This window comes from Lagopus muta, chromosome 4 (genome assembly GCF_023343835.1).
Source record: "Lagopus muta isolate bLagMut1 chromosome 4, bLagMut1 primary, whole genome shotgun sequence".
Lineage (NCBI taxonomy): Eukaryota > Metazoa > Chordata > Aves > Galliformes > Phasianidae > Lagopus > Lagopus muta.
Window position 1 is genome coordinate 7856136 of NC_064436.1, and position 22841 is coordinate 7878976.

A 22841-nucleotide genomic window follows, 5' to 3' on the forward strand; every position below is an offset into this window, starting at 1 on the left:
ATGGCTTCCACCTGAAGGGGAGGAATTTCTTACTAGTTGTTTATCAGATGGATGTCAATATGCTGCTTCAGAAAAAAAAAAAGCACAAACTTTTAAGTAGAGACTGTTTATTGTTTGGTTTGACTTACAGTGCCATCTGCTAAAGAGTAGGGGACAATCAATTAAATGCTGTCATTTAATGCTCCCAGGAGTCTGCTTTCATTGAGAGAACTTGGAGGTTCTCCTAGCTTACCTATACATGCGTTTCTTTGGGTCTGGAGTCAAAATAGTAACTTGAACTCACTGTTTTGGCTGTGACCTCAGTTGAATTTGATGAGCAAGCTCCTTCAGATTCTGACCCAAAGAAGATCTTAAATGTTTTGAAATCTATATATTGAGCTACAACAGTTGATTCTGTTCCATTCTCTCTGAATCTTGCCTCCTTGAAAGAATTGCCACCCAGTGGTTCATTTCTGTGCATGTCTATCTTTTAATTAAAAAGCTGTACTGCAGCTTTTTGTTTTTATTTTAAATTTTGATCTGGAAAATATCTTTTTCTGCGTACTAGTAGTATGGTAGAAGAAGTCAGTTTTTTTTTATATATATATATATATATATATATATATGTGCACATGCATACATGTGAACTATACAAGTTGGTCACTCTGAAAGTAATGCCACTTACTTACTTTCATGGGAGGAAAATATATCTTCTTGAAAGACTGTCTGGCAAAATACAGAGAAATGCAAGGCTTTCAGGAAGAGAGTTCACCAGCAGCAAATGTGTTGCTGTAGCTGAAATGCTAAGTCAAGGCTTGAACCAGTGATTGAGCAGAGCCAACCTTGGAGAGCTCAGGTGTAAGCAGTGCACCAGAGTGATGAAAAGGGATTGAGCCAGGATCAGTGTCTTCAAGACTTCATTTAAGGGTTGGCAGTGGAGTCAAGGGTGTCTTGCTGGAGACCCTGGTAATCTGAGGCCTTCTGAAGGTAAGCAACTTCTTTCCTTTGTTTCTGTGCACCCAGCTGTTGTAGTTGAGAAATTCCTCACTTACTGCAGCCTGGGACCTGGCTGCTCTGCTATCGTTGCTGTGCTTTCTATCATGTTACAGTAGCATAATGGGAATTGAAGAATTAAGTGTGTGCTTCTGCCCAGAGGTTTTGTGAGTAAAAGGCTGGTGTGTACACATGCCTTGTGCCAATTCTTAGCACTCCTGATTTTTTGGGATGTCTGGAGTTTGGTGGAAGTCAGCTGATGAAAAATGCTAGTGACCTCGGACTCTGGGAAGCTATCAAGCTATTTGCTATGTAACTGTAAGGGAATTTCTTCTTTTACGTAGAGTAGTTTTGTGTAATTTTTAGCAAGACTCACTTCCTAAATGTGGTAGGGCTCTCAAGTGCCATAATCCAGCACCTTATTTTATCCTGAAGTCATCACTCCAGTGTGATCATGCACTGAGCAGAAACTGCAGCAGAATTCGAACTTTGAGCTTGCTGTGTTTCCCCCCCTGTAATGAAGTTTGTAATTAGCATGTTCAAGATGCTAAAGGGAATGTGTGCATGTTAACAACTCTCCAAATGTCAAAATGATTTTGTGGTTGTCACTGGTAGCTCACAGTAAGAAAGTAAAGATGCTTTTTACTACTCAGTAAGTTTCTTACTGTCACAAAGTAGAGCAGAGAAATATTGATGAAGGACATCATTCAAATCTGCAAACCAGCAGGGGTTTATGCAAAAGGCCATGGCTGTCTGCAGCTGTTCAAAGCATCAATTCATGGCAATCAGTGCAAATACTACTTGCTCCCAACAAATTTATTTATAGATGGTCTCTTAAGGTATGTATTAGAGAATATCAAAAGGAGCCTTAAAATAAACTTCTTAAAATAAAATAAACTGCTGAAAAGGGATGTACAAAATACCATGTTTTAAACAAGGAGTATGAACGCCAGTCACTCCCAAAGTAATGCCTCCTAATTCCATAGCAACTACAACAGATCCAAAGAGCACAATAACACTATTTGATAAAACAAATTTCCAGCTACAAAACATTGTTTGACATAATCATCCAGCTTTAGCTATGCATTTTCACCCATAATGAGCAAAAGCTTATATGCCAACGTGTGAAAATTGGCACCAGTAGAGGTGACCCAGTGCTGCCACTGCTGCCACTGCTGAAATTTTTACCATTTTACTTCACATCCACTGTTTGGTCTCCATAAACATTCAGCAAGCATGAATGAATGTCAGCGGGTGCCATTTTTTCCACGTAGAGGAAGTCAGAGATGCACCTTTGTTTCATATGCACTTCAGTATCAGATGCCGTTTTGTCAGACTGCCCCTCAGTTGTCATCTGTCACTCAGCAATAAATTCTAATGGGATATCAGCAGGAAGGTTTAAACACCACTGCCATAAAACCAACATAAACATAGGACATAAAATAGTAGGCATTAATTCTGGAGAAGCCCCTGTATGACTAGACTTTAAGCAAGAAAAGCAAGTGTTCAGCATGAGCTCAGGAGAATTCACGTGCTGGATCAAAGTCTCCTTAACTCCTAAGAGGAGTCTTGAATTGGAGGAATGAAACTAGAAGTGGAAGTCTAAATTGTCCACTTCATAGCAGTGAAACGTTGTAAATATGTTGTCCCAAGACATTTGAATTATTATTTGAAAAGATTATAGAATTTGGAAGAGAGAACAATGGAAAAAAAAAAAAACACCAAACATAAAACCACATCTGGAACTTGGAAAAACGTCTTTCAAATGAAGAATCTAAAACTTTTTGCTGTCCTAGGACAAAATTTATTTTTTTCTCTTGTTTTGGTTCATGTATTTCTTTGTTGAACACTAGGGCATGCTTGTAGTAACAGACATTGGATAACTGCGAAGCTTGATACACCAGTTGCTTCACTGTAAGAGCTTTGGAGTGTTGTGACCATGTCTGCAACCTGACAAATGAGCAACTCCTGCTATTGTAGCTCCAGCTGTTAAGGCAGCCCCTCAGTTGCCCCTCAGCTAGCAGAGTGGTAACTTCATGCTCTGCTGGGGTAACCACTTGAGCATACTTTGTATTCTGCACTGAAGCCACTTAATGTGTGGTAAGATACTGCCTTAAATCCAGTAATTTGTAAGATCAGTAAAGAACATCTGTACTATTCTGAAGGTTTCCACAGATGCTGAATGTGTGGGTTCCAAATATGTTTGGCCAAATCCTAGTGTATGCCTTCTTTCCAAAATCTGAAGATTCAAGTCTGTTCTCTAAACTAATCATCTTGCTACTTGAAAATGGTACCTTTTTAAACAGTACTAAGGACTTCCATTTCTTCAAGTTACAGCTTGTTTACTAAAATGTTGTAATGATAAAATGAAGCTATTAAGCATCCAAATTCCCCTACTATTTTAACGTGATTCTTGTTCCTAAGGACAAGACTGTCTTTCTATTATTGAGCTTCTAATCAATTCCATACAGTGTTGTTAAGCACCAACGTAATTACTTATGTTTGTCAAGAAATGACAAAGATATTTTATCCATTTCAGTGGAGTCTGGAAATAACCCTCAATTTTTCTACATTGATTTATTTTATTTTTTTATAAAGTGGTTTCTGAGCCTTGTTTGGAGGAGGTTTCACTGGGATTGACTGTACTGCAGTAGGTGATGCTGAAGGTTCATAGCTGCCAATTGGTGTATCTTAATGCTTGGACAGCATCAGGTGCATCTGAGGACTAATTCTGCATTATTTGTTATACTCAAAGCCACTTTTTTTTTGGTCAGAAGTCTGTCAGAGCATGTTGCAGCTAATGGTATGAAGTTAGAAGCTCCTATAAGTAGAAGTGCGCAGTGAGGGCAAGGGAGGGAAAGTGTTATTACTAGCTTGTGGCTGATTGCAGTTACCCAGTTGTAGGGTATCAGGTTTGGAAGGAGGACTGTTGGTCTCTATGGGATAACAACTTTTCTCACATAACTTTATGGTAAACAGAAAAGTAGTTCTATGTAAGACTTTTTCCTGAAAATAAGTGAAAAACCTTTGGCAGTGAACAGCAGTGATGCAGTCTTAGTAACTTCAGAGGGCTGTAGAAGAAAGTGATGGAATGTACTCTTCCCTTATGATCAGTGAGCGTTGATAACGCTGTATGTTCAGTGGATTAAGAGTGTATGCTAACAGGAATACATAGGAAAATTGCTAATATTAACACAGCTGTTTTTGTTTGTCATGTCCAAGATAAATTTCCTGGCAAGGACATGAAAGCAAGCAACTATCTATACAAACCATGTGTTTTAACATACAGGTGCTGTACTGGAAACACTTGAAAAGCCATCATTTTGCCTTCCAACTTTTCTTATTTGAGCAGTTGCTAGTAAGTTGTGAGGATCCATGTCCTTGATCCTCCAGTCCTCAAACAGTGCACTTTTCTATCTTGGGTAGAAATATGTTGGAAAAGAATAGGGATGGGGAAGAGTTCAAAGGAACAAGTAATTTAATGCTGGCATGGAGGCAAGCAAGGGTTGAGCAAAGTAGCAATGCTTTTGCTTTGCATTCTATTTTTACTGTATGTTTCCTTTAATGTGAAGATGTCTGCAAATATGTAAACTGCTCAAAAATTATTTTAAAAAGGAGATGTACATCATCAGAACTACTTGCAAATAAACTTGAGCTTAATTTATTCTTCAGTATATTAATTCAGTTCTAATCACTGAATTCCACATGGCTGAGTTCAAAAGAAGATCAACGCACCCCTGCTCCTTCCCTAAATTTTAATTTCTTCTTAGTTCCCTTCAAACACTGAACTGCTTAGAAATACCCTACTTGACCTTTAAATCTACAGTGTCAGGAGAATCATGATAATTAGATGAATCCATACAGTTATATGTCTAGAGTGTGCCAGTACAAACACTGGAAGCCACATGTGAGCAGTTTGTGAGAATGTTGCGTCTTCATGGGCATCTGTTTGGGGCCACTGTTGTAACCCGTATCTTCATTCGTGATGCTGTCACTGAAGATGCTTGCTGAATTTCAGACCTGCACTTAGCAGAAGTTGTTTCTTTTTGTTTACTTACGACATTTGAAAATAATTAGCTTTACTTAGCTGGCTGTGTCCTGTACTCTTTTTGCACGGTTCAAGGTTGGGAATAAATGTGCGCTTAAAAACATTTGTTCTAAGAGCAGGTGATTTGTTCCTCTGTCCCCATTGCTCCTTGTATATGCTGTTGTTGGATTGTGGTTCCTCTTAGTGATATGCCGCTTCTTTAAATAAATAAATAAAGCCAGTGCTCCATATTTTCTGAACAGTGTCTGCTGTGAAGATAAATATATGGCATGTTATATGCAGAAGACCTACGCCTGCAAAACAATTTCAAATAGCAGCTGTGGTACATTGGACTTGGCACAGAATAGCTGTGTTGCAACCCTCTGAATTGCCAGTAAAAATAGCAGTTAGCCATTAGACTGTGTTAATATTTCTAAGCTGGGATATTTAGTGTGGCAGCGTAGCAGGGGGTTGGACTCGATGATCTCTTGGTGTCCCTTCCAAGCCCCGCAGTTCTGTGATTCTGTGATTAGTAACTTTTGTTAGGGGAATAGAGCAGTTTTCTTTCTGTCAGTGTAGATGTAAACCAATAGTGAAAAATTAGTGTGCCTAATCCATTAATTCCATGGAAGCCATTTGATAAGGGTTTTAGGATTTTCTACTCATTTGCTAAATCTCAAGAATGTGTAACTGGAGGGACCTAGCAGAATGACAAAAACTAAAGAAAATACAATGGTTTAAAAAGAAAACAAAACAAAAAACCCAAATACGAAAAACAATCCTAAAAATAAACCCACCACAAAACAAAAATAAAAAAAGAACTTAAAAAGTACCGTGATTAGTACAGAATATGCTTCTTAGTGTTCAGCTCAGTGGCTTGGTGTAAATTCATGGAGAGTTTTGCACGTCTCATCAGATTAAATGTAAAATATTTTCCAGGATGAACTGTCTCTTCCTTCAGTCTTAACCTTCTGCCTCTGTGAAGGGGTTACCATGGAAGGTACACCATAGTGCTGGGCTGCAGGATGGTACTGATCCTGCTTTCAAGAATTTTAACTCCGATAAGTTGCATCCTGAGGAATAACTTAAATGAACAACAAAATGTATTCTTTTAAACCATCAGAGTTGACCAGTACATTTGTGCCTAAGTTTTTGGAGAGCCTTTTCAAATTACTCTCATGGAAAGAATTCTTCCTTGGGTAGTTTTCTTTTAAAGCGTCTCAAATTACTTTAAAAAATAGGCCTTCTTCAAATTACTAGTCAGCATCAGAAATGTGGTACAGGGCTTAATGAGAGACTGGGGAACAGTCAGTTCTTGCAGGATTATTGTCCAAGTCTCAAAGTACAAACACCCTATGGAGGATGTGGATGGTTCTTTTGGCCTGTCTGTAGACAACTGTATCTCTCCTTTTACCCTACGTTCTGAAGGCAGTGGAATGTCATCCCACCAGCACGCTTAGGGAAAGCAGTGGATCAGCCACAAGGATGTGTCCTAGAGCGAGACCTTTGCCTTCAAACCCAGCTATGGATGTGAAGGGTAGGAATGACATGAGCAACTTCCAAACCCTTTTGATAATTTTTGTTATAACATCTTTTAAGTGTGCATGCTAAATAGACTTGGTGATCTGTAATTCTGAGTTGAAACAAGAAAAAAAGAGGGGGGGAAAGCATCAAATGAAGCTTAATATTGCCTGCTATGAATAATCTGAAAACTGGAGAATGGTGGGCAGTGGTCACCCATACTATACTCCTCTATGAAAGACCCGCTTATTAATTAGCTTCATTATTGAAGGCAAGGATGCTCTGATAACACAGAGCTTCTGGAGCAGACTGAATCTGCTGCTTTGTAGTGAAGGGAGGTGGGTGACGATCAGCAATTGCTTGTACTTGACCCCATATGCCATGAGATGCTGTCATTTTTAAATTGCTTTAATAACTGATGAAATTCAGGTATAGGAATATGTATTTGCAGGGCAGGGTTGAAATCTTTTCTTCTGTGCTAGTATAGTTGAAATAAGGAAATTACCAGTATGGTTTTGTAACTTGCCATGAATTTCTGGGCATATCTTAATGTTAGTCAAGCTCTTAAAAAAGCACTTCATTCCACTTTCTTCTTGAATTTGAGTATTTTATAAAGGAAGGCAGTTGAAACTGGGAAGGCCAAGCTGTGAGGAAAAAACAGACAATGTAAAAACTGCTTCAGAAATGGAGAGTAGTTGCGGGAAAATGACATGCTTTGGTGCGGATCGAAAATAGCTTCTTTTGTCCTGCCTGTATGTCTTCATTGCCACAATATCTGTTACAAAACATAACTCTTCGTGTCTCTTGTTAAATAGGATTTTCCTATCAGTAGAAACAGAGCACTGTAGTGGAGGAGAGTCAAAGGACTGCCGCTGTCCCAGTGTTCCTCTTGATGTTTTTTCCTCGCACCCCTTCAAGGAAGAGAGCTGCCTGTAGGACAAACTTCCAGGCCAAGATAGCGTCCAATTCTGTCGAACCACTTTTGAGATTAAAAAATCACTAAGGTGATCTAAGTTTAAAAAAATTTATTTGTAAAGAAAATTGCGGCTGCCTGTCTTCCTTAAGTACATTGCCTTTTGCATTTATTTATAGCCTCGTTCCTTACTATGAGTAGCAGGGATCTAATCAAATGTAATCCCCACGTCCGTCCCCTCCTCCCCTCAACCCAGAATACAGATCCTACAGAGAGGATTTTGCTCTCTTGGGGAAGCAATCTACCACATGTTCTAGCACTGATCTTTGGGCTTAAAGTTTGCTTGAGTACCTTTGTCTTTAATGGCAGAAAAGGTGGGGAGCACACACAGCCCCTACTACATTAGGGTTATATAGTGAGTTATGGTCTGTGAATTATTAATCATGCACGGAAAACAATTAAGCATAGCAAAACAACAACAACAACAAAAAAAACCCAGCAAATAACAAAACAATTCTGTATCTTTAGAATGCTTTAGACTCATGATGGATATCATCCTCAACTCACTGTATGACAGATATCAAATGGAGACTGTTAAACTGAGGAAAGAGTTTTCCCAAGACAGTTTTTAATGGTAGCGAAACAGACTGGGGGGTAGTATGAAATCAGTTAGGGATGCGTGACTAAGATTTGGTTTTGTAGTGTATGTGAGCAGCATATTGAAGAATGTCAGAAGTTGGAGTTGCACGTGGTAATTAACTCAATCTTCCTTACTTGAATTGCATAAATGACTGAAGCTTCAGAGTTCTCTGCAAACAAAACTTCGACAGAACAGTTTATTTCATAGCTATTTCACTGTTCCACTGAAAGGCTGTACTTCAACATCCTTTGCTCAAGTAAATCACTTCCTTTTTACAGATCTGTATTCAGTAGAATGTGAAACTGACCCTTGCAAAACCAAAACTCCTCTCTCGGCCTCACTGGTTTAGGCTTGCTAAAATCTGAATAAAAGCTTATGTCTGGCAACTAGTTGAAAATGTTCTGGTGACAAAAGACATAATTTGTGGGTGTTAGGAGCGTTTTTCTTCCATGTGAGTCAGGGAAAAAATATGCTAGATCCTGCTAGTGTCAAAAGATCTGTTTCTAAATATGTAGAAATATATGAATAGATATAATTAAGAGCAAAATATGCTTGAGATTGGATTCGTGTTAATGAATCATCAAATAGCAAAATGTATTGAATCAGGTGTAGTTTACATGTGTTTGTCGTGCACATGCACTTATGCATGTATTACATATGCTATGTTTGTGAAACCTAGGAAGCCTTCTGAAGCATTAAAATTCACTGTAAGTGTTAGGCTGGCCCTTTCTGAAAGAGTTGATGCTAAATATAAGCTCACAATAATACCAAGGTCACTACAGTCTACAAATTCACCAATGCAATTCGTGGAGACCACGCTAAGCAATGCTTGGAAGAAATTTTCTGCTGCTGCTTTTCCACAGAGCCTGTGGGTGCTGCCTGCAGCAGGAGCATAGTTGTGAGGTCACAGCTGCACTGCTGTGCTGAGCTCTTCTCCTCAGCCTGAGTGAGCTGTCTGAAGGACTCCAAGTGCTTCCTGCAAGTACTAGAAGCAGTGATTTCACATCTCATCCATCGGCTTCGGGCTTGTGCAGTACAGAATGGGTGGGAAGAGTATGGAAGTGGGCTGTGAAATCAGTGCGCAGCTGTTTCATTGTAATCCTGGCATTGAGTGCAGCTAGGCAACCTGCAACAGCATTTCTAGCAGAAGAACCTTTGGTGTAGCACTGTTTTAGATGAGTATTAGATTCTGCTTCCAACTTCTTTTCATAAAAGAGTTCATTAGATAAGGAAGACTATGTTCAATTGCTTTATATTAAAGGTACTAGAGAAAACCCTTAAATAAAGAGCTTAGGTGAAAAATTAGAAATATTTCTGCTTAAGTGTTGTATTGTGATGTTAACTTTGAATATGGCAGGCTTAATACTATGTTCCTCTAAGCATAGTTCCAGGGAAATATGTGACTCAAACTCATTTCCTAATCATAATTCCTTTTTTCTACCCCTGTTCTTGAAAGACAAGATAAAAACTTCAGCGCTCGTGAAATAGGTCTTTCATTTTCTAATGTCAGAAATACTCCACTGAAAATAGCGGTCATATTCATAGCTGCACAAACATTAAAATGATTTCAGATGCGGGCACATCTTGTTCTCGTTTATCTCTGAGTTCTGCTGCCCGTTACCACCGCAGACCTTCAGCTGCTCTCAGCAGCTGAAAAAGTTCAGTCAAAGCCCCATGCAGCTCTTGCTTTTCAGGCTGTTTGTGAGCACTGAGTGAGACTAGCTACTACCTTTTTTTCTCCTAGATGGGTCTTATAAGCACTCTGCGTAGTCTCTTTTGATTCTCACATCCGTTTCTTACCTCGTCTTCTATGCATGCTTTCTGTTTTCTCTATTATTTGGATCTAGAATGAATCACTGAACATAAGAGGTGTATTTCATCTTCTTTGCCTCGATAACACCCGCTCAATCAGAAGTCAGATTCTGTGTAATACTTCTGGATTGTTGATGTTTCTCCTGTATGTGCAAAAATAACACTAAGTAATCTTGGAAATGTGTTGACTCTTTTCTCTGTCAATTTGTCAGTGCCTGCTAGAAAACGCGTTGCTTTTTGGGGTTTGAATTTATTTATTTTCTTGAATTGGAGACTAAAGAGGAAGAAATATATACATTTTTTAAACACAGTGTTGTCCTTCAAGTAGTCTTCAATGCAGATCCATTTGCACTAATGTGTTTTCACTCATGACATGTATAGGCTCCCACATGTATGAAATTTAAGCTGATGGTGTTCAAAATCATGGCAAGTCTGATTTGGCAATGTTTTGGTCTCTTTCCATAGAACTCCATGCTGTTCAGAGAAATCAACATTACAACGATGTCAGGTATCTGGGTGTCCCAGATCCCATTTTCAAATGTTTCTTTTTTCCTGTCAGGGGTTTTAAAAGATCTTCTGCCACGTGCTCATCTTTGAATGCCTGTTTGAAAGGCAGACTGTATTTTAGAAGTTCATAGATGCCTTGAAGAGTTAATTTTATGAACATGTGAGTGAGCACTACCCTGCTTATACTACCCTAAATATGCATTTATTTGTCTTAAAGAAACTCTCAGCACGACAAAAGGTTTGGCATTTCCTATGCTTTACAAACAAAGGCAGTGCTTCTAAGTACCCAGGCTGCATTGGGTGTGTTTGCGATGTACTTTTGGGAGCGGGCTCTGGTTTCTGTTTCTGCAATTAACATTTTTCATGAAGGCAAAGGGATAGTTGGAGCTTGGAGAAGAGAAACAATAGCAGTATTAGCAACTCTTCTACATCAAAGCAGGCTAGATGTGTCTCTTGGGCCTAGGGCTGTGTATGAAGTAAATGTATACTAACTTCTAAGTGCTTCTTTTCCTTCTGACTACAATTACGCGCTGTAGAAACTTGGGTATGCATAGAGATTGGGACAACTGACTTATTATTACAGCTAACATAAAGACGTTATCAGTAGCATGCTCAAATTAAAAACTGACCACTGCTTTGAGGTTTTGATTCATTTACTCTTGAGATAAATGTTGCAGTTCTGATTTATTAGTCAAAAATGCATTTGCTTTTTACACAGTAAAGGGAAAAAAGCATGCATTTATTATGTCTGGGCTTCAAATTTCAGAACTCTTGTACAGTATGGTAGAAAGGGTTTTAAGGCAAGTATTTAGTATCTTAGTAATGTTTATAATGGAACACTCAGCCTTGGTGGCTAAAAGCTGTACAGAAGTGATCAAACACCCATAAAGGATTATTTAAGCCATTAGACTCGCTTCTGAACAAGTGCCTGGCACAGCCTGTCCCTCACCCCTCACTTGTACCTAACAAGTAGCTTTCTCATCAGGCTTCCTGCGTGGTGAGAAAACAACAGTCTATAGAGTTTTAATAGTTAGATGTGTATATGACAGGCAAATTAGTTCCTGAGTTAAATAAGTTACTACTGCTATATTCCTATTTCAACGTGAATTTTTGAGGCTCTATTAAGGAGTAGCAGTGTCTGGCGTGCAATAGGAGCGTGCCTTCAAATCCTTAGGCAGTGGGTACATCAGAATGCTGTGAATTCTCTTGTCAGCATGGCTAGTTACTTGTCTTCTGTGTCCAGGATATGGGAAAAATGTTTTGAAAATCAACATTCACGCTTTTTCCTCTCCGAAAGGAAGATGAGCAACTCGTCTTCTACTGGAGTAGGTAAAGTGGTGGCTATTTGTTTAGTACAACTACATAATCACCTAATAATCTCAGACCTGGAAAAGTTCTGCTTAAATGCTTGAGTGAGTACATTTTTAAGTGCATGATTAGTTGGCTTTCAATCATCTGCAATATTAGACAAAGTGTGGTTTCAGTAACTGATTTTGTGGAATTCCAATCCCACAAACTACCTACCCCTATTCTCAGAAGTGTGTTCTGGTGAGTTATTTGTAAGAGAAGGAAAAAGACAGGAAACAGGAGTGATATACTTGTCATGTGAAGCGCTTTAAGAAAAGAATAAAAAAAATAGCAGGGAGACAAAAGAGCTGTCTTGCCTTTATTTCACTCCACAGGTTCGTATTAGCAGAGACTTGGGAAAGTAGTTCAAGAATCGTGTTTGTGAAATGAAGACTGTTGCCATAGCTGTTCTAGGGGGAACTGAGCTATTGCTGACTTGTTAAGCAGCTTTTACTCTTCAAAAGACAAAGCTGTGTGGAGCCTTTGAGAGAAGAATGCTAATGAGACTGCCACACTTACACTTTTTTTTCCCCCTGTCAATCCCAAACCTGTATAGCACATTGTGATCTATTGAGAGATTAATTTAAAATGTGAAATGTGGATGGGGAAGAGGCAGGGTGGGATCACTGAAGTTCTCGACTCTGTCCCCAGCTCCATCACTGCCCTCTTGTGACTGGGGCTTTGCAGGGACGTTGGCCAGCTTCATCTCCTTTCACTCTGCTGTGTTTCATAGAAAAAGGCATCCAGTGAGTGTTTTGCATCACCAGGGATGCTGCTGCTGCTAGCATCGTACCAATACCGGAATTCCTAACAGTAAAAATAATCCAAAAAATGCGTCATGTTAATCTAGGAAACCTCAAATACATGCATTTATAACTTGAAGATATGAGAAATCCATTATATTTTTGATAGCGTTTCATTCTCATCATAAAGTTGCTGTGATTTTTTTGGGTTGTCAATTACAGTTGCAGATTTTTTGTCTCTCAATATAGCTGAGTTATTGTGAAGGCCCAAATTTTCTTATTACGTTTGCAGGAATCAAGTTCTGTAGTGGCTGCACAGCTGGGAAGCACTGGTAGTACAGTGAAAGATTGAAAAGAGAACTATTAAAGGTCTTTTCTAGGAGAGCAGAGAACTTTTAACTGTTTCTTTTTTAAATGTAACTTCTTTGATCTGACAGATATGAGAAAAATGTCAGGCTGTCTTGGAATGTACATGGAATATGTGTGGACCACGACGTGACTTGCTGTGTGGATGCTGTGATATAAATGGAAATCCAAGTCTGTCCTCATCAGCGAGTATCAATACAGCTCATACTGCTTAGCTGCATTGGGCAGCATGTGGACTTGGACAGATAACAGCGTTCGTTTGTGTTGGTGCAAGATTTGGGTAGCTGGTGCCGCAGGTACTGCTTATTTTCCTGCTATGTGAGGTAAATAGATTAAATCTTCATATAAGCTTCAAACATGGTAATTGTTCAAAGTATTTAGAGATTTTGCGGTCTTCAAATACAAGTAGATGAAGCTTGGCACGGAGCAAACTTTGTACCCAGTCTAATATATGGAAGGATGCTTATGAAATGACGACGACAGTTTTCAGTATAAAAATCTGATCATGCGAAAATCGGAATTTCTGCAGTGTCAGCACTCATTAAAGACTGTATGCACATCAGTTCATTAATTATTTCATTGCTCTTTAGTTATAATAGCTAAGGAACCTTTGAGTTTATTTTGGAAGTTCATCTAGTAAAGTGTCCCAGTCGTATGCCAGGCAGAGGAAAGCAGAATGCTACCTGTGAGCATTACAAAAACAATATTTTCTAGGTTTTTGGCTGTAGTCTCACAACACCCTACCTTTTATTCAAGAGAAAGAATCAATTTAAGAGGATTCCAGTATGTATCTGAAAAGTAGCCTGCTTTGCTGAATTTAATAGGATTATGCTATTGATTCCATCTTTACAATGCTAGCTACTATTTGGTACTTGTGAACTGCAGACTATTATGGGACTGAACACAAGGGAAGAGGGATTAGTTTGTAAAAGAATAAGCAGCTTTTCCTTAAACTGCCCTGAACTAAACCTATGTACCTGTTTTGGTCTCTGTTAGTAAATGCCAACTAACAAAACACCAATGGTAGCACATTTTACAGCTGGGTATCTTCTTATAATCGCTGGCTTAGTCTCCAAGAAGAAGGTAATGAAACCTTTTGTGAACTCATAGTTGATGCTGTCCTGCAGATGTTACCAGTTGTTCACAAACTTCTACTCTATTTCTTTAACCAAATAAAAGCTTCTGAATAGCTGGAAACCCATGCAATATATGGAGTCTAGTCTTTTTTGTTAGAGTTGAAGGTACTTTCTGCTCTATTGAACTTAGTGTAGTAAGTGCACAACTGAAACAGTTTCCATAGAGATAAATTTTGGGGGTGAAGGTAGCTAACAGAGAAAACAGTTTTACAGTTAAGTCACTTCTTTACATACCAGGAGCACTGCTTGTTGGCCCGTAACTCCTACATGTGTGTGTAGTAAACCAATTGGCCTCTGAACTCTGGTACCCTTCATGAGGGTAATTACTTCTATTATTTTTGTAAGATTTTTATGAAGTAAACTGTTCTTTCGAAATGAGTTTCGTATAGAGGAGTCCTCTTCCTTCGCTCCTATTCCTTGGCCCCTTTTCCATACTGAAATTTGTTTATTCCTATCTTGCAGCCATTATTTTCTCAGGGTTCTGTAGTAGGTGAGGCAACGCAACAGGGTTCTAGAAGGCTCTCCCAGAGAACAGATGATCTTCCTGATAAATACTAGTACAGCAGATAAGCATTAGACTTTTTAAGGATAAAACCCCATTGGAATGTAAAGATCTTAGAAAATAGAGATCACGTGTCTCTAGAGTAAGCTTTTAAGTGAGGGAAGACTGCAAATATGAAGGTTATGTTGAACTGCGTTCTAACAGAATTGGGTTGAGAAACGTTTGTAGTATTGTCTTTACCTCCTCCTAGCAGCGTAGGGGGGGCTGCAAGGTGTTTTTCCAAGGAACAGTTCTCTTTTTGCCTCTCTTGGTTCTGTTAGTAAATAGGCAAGGATGTAGAGAGAGGTTTTCAACACACCACACTTCGTGCTTACTCTGCCTTAGCTTTCTGAAGGGCTGTGGTTGTTAGTAAGTTTCAGACATCAAAAAAGGAAGAGGTGATCAAAGAACAAGTTGACCCGGAATATCACAAGTGCTGTGAACTTAGCAAAGGGCGCACAGTTGGTTGGCCGTCTTTGTCTGAGTGTTCTCTCCTTCCCAGCCAGTTTGGCTTTGTTGGCAGTTCCCTGCTGGGTGACTTGGAGCTTGGCCTGCTCACCAGCCCTGTCCACCCAGTGCGACACAGTCCACATCTCACCAGGCCTGACACCAAGAGAGATTTCCAGATTTGATCCTTAGAGGCTGTGGTCTTTTGCTTAGTCCAGCTTTTCAGCTGATGTCAGCATCAGTTTTTCTCCTCAGATGTATTATATCCTTTACTGAGAAGAAAACCTGTGGTAATACGAGGTAGAAGTGAAAGCAAGCCAGTGACCTTTGCTATGTTTTGTAGGGATTAAAGCTATATGGGATCTGAATGCTTCCATAAATCTCACTGGAGGAATTGTTTTTTGTTTGAAACAAAATGAACATAGATAAAAAGTTCCTGTCGTTTGTGCTACTTTATTCTGTTAGTGTTTGAAGTACTTTCATAACTCAAGACTATTTGCTGAGTAACTTGAGCTGTGATTGGCTTATCAATCTCATTTATTGAATAGATGCATCAGAATACTGGTAAGTTGTTGCTTTTGTTCAGCAGCACATGGACAGCAGTTTTGTTTCCTATTTTTTTTCTTAAAGAAGTTGTACTTGCCCAATACTACATATGCAATTAATATTAATACAACTCACAGCAGCCTGAGCAGCAAAGGGTAAGGTCTCCAGCTTTGCCAATCAGAAGGGACATGGTGCAGCTCTGCCTCATCAGTCGTGGTGGAGGGACAGTCCAGCACTGCTGACTATGAAAATGTTTCTGGAAACAAAATGCCTGAGTGCATTGGAGTGCATGGGCTTGGAGAGAACGCTGAAAAAACATTGTGGAATGTATCCTGTCTTTTATATGTTTCTGGTAAAGCAAGCTGTATTTATTAGGAGTTTGTTGCTACAGTAAAAAGCATTCACAAGATTTATGGTTGAAATAATAACTGTAAATGTTCAGTCCCATTGTAATTATTGAAGATTTTGTTGAACTCATGTCAGCCTTTGATTAACTGCTGTCTGAGGCATATTTTGTAACAATGACTGTGTCAGAGTTTTGTGTCACTGTATTTCATAAAGTTGTGGTGGGCTGTAGGGAGAGCAAGTGCATTAACTTAACAACAGGTGTGTGGGCAGGCGCTAAGAGTAATAACTAATTGACTGCCAGCCAGAATTTATTTAGAGAGCTGGCACTTTCCCCTCCGCAAGGAATGATGGGTTTCATGTTTTACTTAATGCAGAGTGTCTTCTTACTGCGGGAATGAGCTTCTGGAGTGTGAGCAGAATCAGCCACAGAACTTCTCATCCAATTAAAAGAATGGAAATGTATATTGAGTTCCATAGTATTTTTTCTTCCTTTATAACAGTATGTGCAAGTCACAGTAGTAGAATAAGTTCCATTATAGCTTGCAAAAATCTCTGTAGTATTTGAGGAAGCACTCACAGAAAACTGAAGATCCTAAGGTTTGCATGAGCCCCACGGAAGGGTATTGGAGAATTAATTTTCTTCAAGTATATGAAGTTTGATCTATTGATAAGATTTTCTTTTAAAGGCTATATCCTCTTTTATAGTTTCAGAAAAGTAATTTAACCTGGAATCTAAAGATGAAGCTAGGTTCTTCGTTTGGGCAAAATAATGCTCTCAGTTTCCTTGCTACTGCTTTTGCACGACTGCCTCTGATTTGGTATTTAGCCGAGAATAAAAAATAGATGAGTGATGTCACTTTGTAAATTTGCCCTTAAGTGAGTAATATACACTACAGGAATATATTTGCTGTATGGCTAATTAATTCCACTGCTCTCATTATTACATGAATAAAGGAGTTGTTTATTTTGTTGTATGATAATAAATTCAAGTTTGGTGGTTTTTTTGTTTCTTGATTGTAACCATTGCATATTGCTGACTTTGTTACTTTTATGATTTTACATGAAGTGAAAATTATCCTAGGCAATTTTTATCTTAACTCACTTGAATTGTTTGTTTCCTTTCCTTTTGCATCTTCAGTGGTGTTTGCCTTTTGAGTTTTGTGATCTGAAAATGCAAATACCAGTCAGTTATCACTTCAGTGTTATCTTTCAAAGCTTAAAATATCTTGTTGACTAATTCCCTGTTATTTGAGACAGTTAATGTCTTCTGTCATTGTGATATGAAAGAAACATGATGGAAGAAATTAAGCCCCAAGCTTGAGAAAGCAAGGGTTGATATGCTTTAGTATTGTAAAGACTTTCTTTACAATATTTTATAGGACAATACTTTACTATTTCAGACTTCTTATTGAATGAGTTACAATGTGCAGTGCTAAATGTCTCAAACACCAAATCAGTGCATGTCTGTCTTCACGTGTTCTGTACTGTCAAGGGCTTGGTCACAGCTGAGATGACTGTACTTATTTACACGTGTATTAAATAACACCAGAACTAAAACTAAGGCTGCATTAATTTGAATATACATTTAAAGACCGCATACACTGTGCAGAATGTAAAATTTGATACTGGAAATCAGGTGTTTCCTTTATTCTTGCCTGTTACTTGGGAACTAGATAGACTTTTTAATAAGTGTTTATATCAATTACACCCAACTGAACGCAGGAAAAAAAAGCAAACCTGGGGAATATGCCTTTTTCTTTTGCTTCTCCTCTCTTTCTGTTGCTTTTAATCTGCTCTTGTTGGAAGAGAAGTAGCACAGAAAAGAATGAGAGTATTGATAAGAAGGAATGAAAAGGGCTTGAAGTTGGGGAATTACAACTGTGTGAGAGCCCAACCGTACCTTGATTTTCAAAACAAATTAATAACTGTTGCTGAAAATGTAGAGGTCTTGAGCTTCTACAAATTGAAAGTAACTTAAACTGAAATCAACTAGGCAGCTAAAGTCAGTAAATTGCTGAAGCAATTGAAAGCATGTAGTTATTTCGGCATCTTATTACAAATCCATCTCTAAGCAATGCAAAGAGCCTTCAGTTACCAATTACTTTCTCACAGGAGGTAGATCTATGAATGCATAACACTGTATTGCCCTTTCAATCACACTGACACAGAAAGAGGATTTTTGTGGATTTTGTGTCTGGGTATCCTTGTACCCAGATGGCCTCCATCAGCAAGTACTTGTCCATCGTGAACGGTCAGGGCTGTGCAGTTGAGTTACACCTTGGGAGTGCAGTCAGGAGTGCACCTAGGTAAACGTGGGCTTGTTGGTGGTGGCATGCCCTGCTCATTGCATGAAATAATAATTGAGAAACCTTTGCCATGCGAGTGTAAGACCTGTGAGCTTTTTTTTTTTTTTTTTTTTTGTCTGGTTGAGATATATATATTGCTAGATATAAATCCAAATGCAAGGTCTTGTGTCTGGGTCAAGGCAACACCCAGTACCAATAGAAGCTAGGGGATGAAAGGATTGAGGGCAGCCCTAACTGAAAAGGACCTAGGGATACTGGTGGATGGGAAGTTGGATGTGTGCTCTCCCAGCCCAGAAAGCCAACTGTATCCTGGGCTGCATCCAAAACAGCATGGCCAGCAAGTCGAGGGAGGTGATCCTGCCCCTCTGCTCTGTGCTGGTGGAGCCTCACGTGGAGTACTGCATCCAGCTGTGGAGTCCTCAGTATAGGAGAGACTTGGATCTGTTGGAACATGTCCAGAGGAGGGCCAGAGAAATGATGCAAGGGCTGGAACACCCCTCCTACAAGGACAGGATGATAGAGCTGGGGCTGTTCAGCCTCGAGAAGAGAAGGCTCCAGGGAGACCTGAGAGCAGCCTTTCAGTGTGTAAAGGGAAGCTGTGAGAAAGAAGAAAGGGAAAGACTCTTTAACAGGGTCTGTTGTGATAGAAAACAAAGAGAAATGCTTTCAAGCTTAAAGTGGGAAATTTAGGTTAGATATAAGGAAAAGAACTTTTACGTTGAGGCTGGTATGGCACTGGAACAGGTTGCCCAGTGATGTGGTGGATGCTCCGTTCCTGGAGACTTTCAAGGACAGGCTGGATCAGGCCCTGGGCAACCTGATCTAGCTGTACTGTCCCTGCTCGATGCAGGGGAGTTGGATTAGATGGCCTTTAAAGGTCCTTTCCAACTTTAAGGATTCTGTGATTCTATGTTCTATGATATTTAAGTCTTCAACTTAAAACAAAGGGACTTTTATGGCAAGGTATAGAGTTACAGTGGGAAAACTCATAGTGGTTATGTTATTATGGTAGTATGGAACTCATTATTATCATGCTGGTCTAAAATAGCTTTTCTAGATAACTCTTTTCAGTCCTTTGTTAATAATCAAAGTATTTTCAAGAGACAGAAAATACAAGTTATTTTAACTATGAATTAGATCTGGATATGCTCTTCTGGTTTGCGGAAGATCACATTTGGAATAGCTCTTGTGTGCTTGTTCATTATCAGCGCGCTGTTCATGAGTGAATATTCATGGATCATTTCTTTTCAAATATTTACTGGGTTGTCTGTTTTCATATGTTAAGTCTTCATATGAAATAAGCAAGGTAATTTTGAGAAAACATTTTAATTAGAGCCTTACAGACTATAAATATTTCAGTATTTAATAAAATAGTACAGCAAGATGTAAATGATTAAATGGAAAATATTCTAAATATTTTAAATACATGAAATGATGCATGTTTCATACCTCCAGATGGGGAAAAAATCTTGTTCTATTTCAATACATTTTTTTTGTTTGTTAATGACTGAAACTTTCTATAAAAATTCTTCACTGTGATGCTGTACGAAATGGCCTTTTGAAAGGTTAGTATAACGGTTCAGCTTTTGGGAAAGGAAGGAAGTAACTTGTTTTACACTTTTAACTTCAGCTTACGGTTTCACGATCTGCTGAATGATGCAGTATTTTTTTTATTATCTTAAAAGATCATAAAGAAATTCACACACAGTAAACAAGCTGATAATGAGAAACATCAGGATCAAGTAATGAGTTGGTAGTGTTTCGACTATAAGTGAAATCCCATTATGCCTCACCTTACCAAAAAGGTGAAGAATGATTCCAAAAAAAGTTGTTTAAAATCCTGAATGCTTTCTATTAATGTGTTTAATGAAAATGGCAAATGAAAAGAAAGAATGTGGTTAATCCAAAGCAGTTAAAAAGGTATGTTTTCCTTCAGTACTGTCAGAAGGTTTGTGTTTCAAGAACTATGCTATTTTTGCAGTTTATTTACATCTGCACTCAATTTTTTTGCTTTTCTTTCTGAACCACAAAGCTCAATATGCGTTACCGTGCTGTGAGAATTCCTTCAAAACGGAGTGTTTGCATTTTGGCAGGCTGGGAGGAGAGTCACACGTTTACAGTAAGTACAGAGCTGTTCAGTATTCTTTTTCATCGCTGGAAGCATGGCAGACTGCATAAATAGTTTTGATAGTTTTTTTTCATACAAGTCTTATGTGGAACCACACTGCAGACCCTGCTTTGAAGCAAAGACGGTGATCAGAGAGCGCAGATTTCCAGTTAAAAATCAGAAGATGAAGTAAATGACTACAGAAATAAAGGTTGATAATAGAAATGTTGATTATGCAAATTAAGGAAAAAATCTGACTAGGATTCTTACCATTTCTCATATTCTTAAGAATTTGGTTTTATTTTTTTGCCGCTGAAACTGAGATCCATCAGTTAGTTTCTGTTCTTTTGTTGAGTTTTTCTGCTTTTTAAAATATTTAATAAATTCGATGGACCACTGGCTTGCAATAAAAACAAGCAAGCAAAAAGAAATCCTGAAATGAAAAACTCAAACCAAACTCTGTTATTTTCCCTGGTGAGCATTGTAAGGTAACGTAAGACTATTTCCCCAAGGAATAGAAATATTTATGCTGCAGTTGTATTTTGATATTACAGCTGCACAGCTGATGTTCAGATGTTATACGCTGCCTTTATTCTCATCTTGTATGCAAGACGACAGAAGAACTAAATAATATAGATTTTTTGACACCATGTGTGATTTCTCAAGTGGTATTTTGACATTACCTTCTATAAATATAAGTAGCAGTTAATTTAGGAATGGCTTTACTACTAGGAATTGTGAAATAAATAACTTCATTCACTGGCTGAGAACTAGGAAAACCAAGAAAAATGGAAACTGATTTCTAGTTTTAAGACCAAAACAAGTTTTTGCTTAACTCAAAGGTAACTCATATAGTTCATGTCTAGTGAATATTGTAGAGGTATTAGGTTTAAAGTTAGTGTGAGTACAGAAGGAAATGGAGTATATATTTCTTATTTGTTCCTTAGTAGACATTGGCAGAATAGTTGGAGACAAAAGAATAGACATCTCGGTCCTTTAGTGCATTTTTATCTGGGGGAGAAAGGAGAAGTAGTTATCACCAAGAACAGCTGCTAAATCCCAGCGCTTCATTTCAGGGCAGCTCAGACTTTAAGAGGTAAACTGTATTATACAGAGAAATGTAAGACCATCACAGTGATATTACATCCTAAGAGATGGCAGCACTTACCTGCACCTGACTTGGACAGATGAACAATATTTCTTTGGAAATTTTGTGTTCCTTTAGATAAAGATGTCTGGAAGTTTGGTTATGAATAACTTTTGTTGTTGTTGTTACTGTAAAACAAATTCTAGCATTACCAGTGAGCTTATCAGAACTGTGTGCTTACATCAGCTGAATACAATTCAATTTTTAAATCTTCAGAATCCCTGGCTGATATCTCTTTTTCATAATTTTTAACTGCCAAACACATTGTGGTACTCACACAAATCATTATGGAGCTATTGTCCTATGCTGTTTGGATATTATACTGACGTAAGTTTATATGAATTATAAAGTATGAATTGATAATTCTCTTAACATTAAAACAACTTCATTAAGATCAATGCTGTCCAGCAGAAGGAGGAGGAATGTAGAATTGACCAGAAAGACTTTGCCATGATGTTAGGATAGGTATGTGAGCAAAGAAGATACGAAGGGGAGTATGGAATTGAAGTGATAATGAGTCATAAACTTGCCACAGAACAGATGCCCTGCAATAATATAAGAAGAGATGAGTATTTAATTTTTTTAAGGCTTCAGCTAAAAATAGCATCTGTAAAATATATGTTGTGATATAACAGCAGCAGCTGTTATTACACAGTTTCAGTTTTACTGTTTTGGCAAAGTATTTTCAGAAGTTAGGGTGTGACAGCTGGCATGTGCTTTGCTCCAAAAGTGGTCCCATTAACTTCTCTTGAATTCAAGGTATGTTGTCTGTGAGTTTAAAGAGAGTACCTGTTTCTGTATGAATGTTAGAAACTGAGTTCAATCTCGTCAGTCAGCTGCCACTGGCGGGACTGAGATCCTGCAGGTACTTCATGGTGATTGCTTTTCCACGGAGCAAGTAGAGCGAGCGTTAGCTGCAAATGAACCACATCCAACATATCTTCAGTTTAGAAAAGAAAAGCACTCAGTTTTTCCTTTTTATCAATGGTCTCTGTCACTTTTTATTATTCTTACGAAAATGTAGAAGTGGAGCTTTTTGTCCCTCGATTAGAAACTTAAGTCCTTTGCTTGTGGGAATAGAATATATCAGAATGCCAGCTAAGGGCTTGATCTGCCACACTAGTGATGTTGAATGTACTTCTTTTTAAGTCATTATCCAGATCACTGGAAGCTGTAAAAAGTCACTTACAGTCAGCTGTACAAAGGTGGTTTACTTTCCTTGAGAAACCAGATAATGAATAATTCTGCTCTTGATTTTGAAAGACAGGATGAGTTTCATTAAGCCACTTCCTTTTAAGCTCTGTAACATCATTAGGAGAAGTCCTGGTGTCTTTGGATTTCTATCACTGTGAGGTAGATCATAAGCTTCTATTAAGTGACAAGATAGTCAAGCATGGTGTTAAATTAGCTAAGAC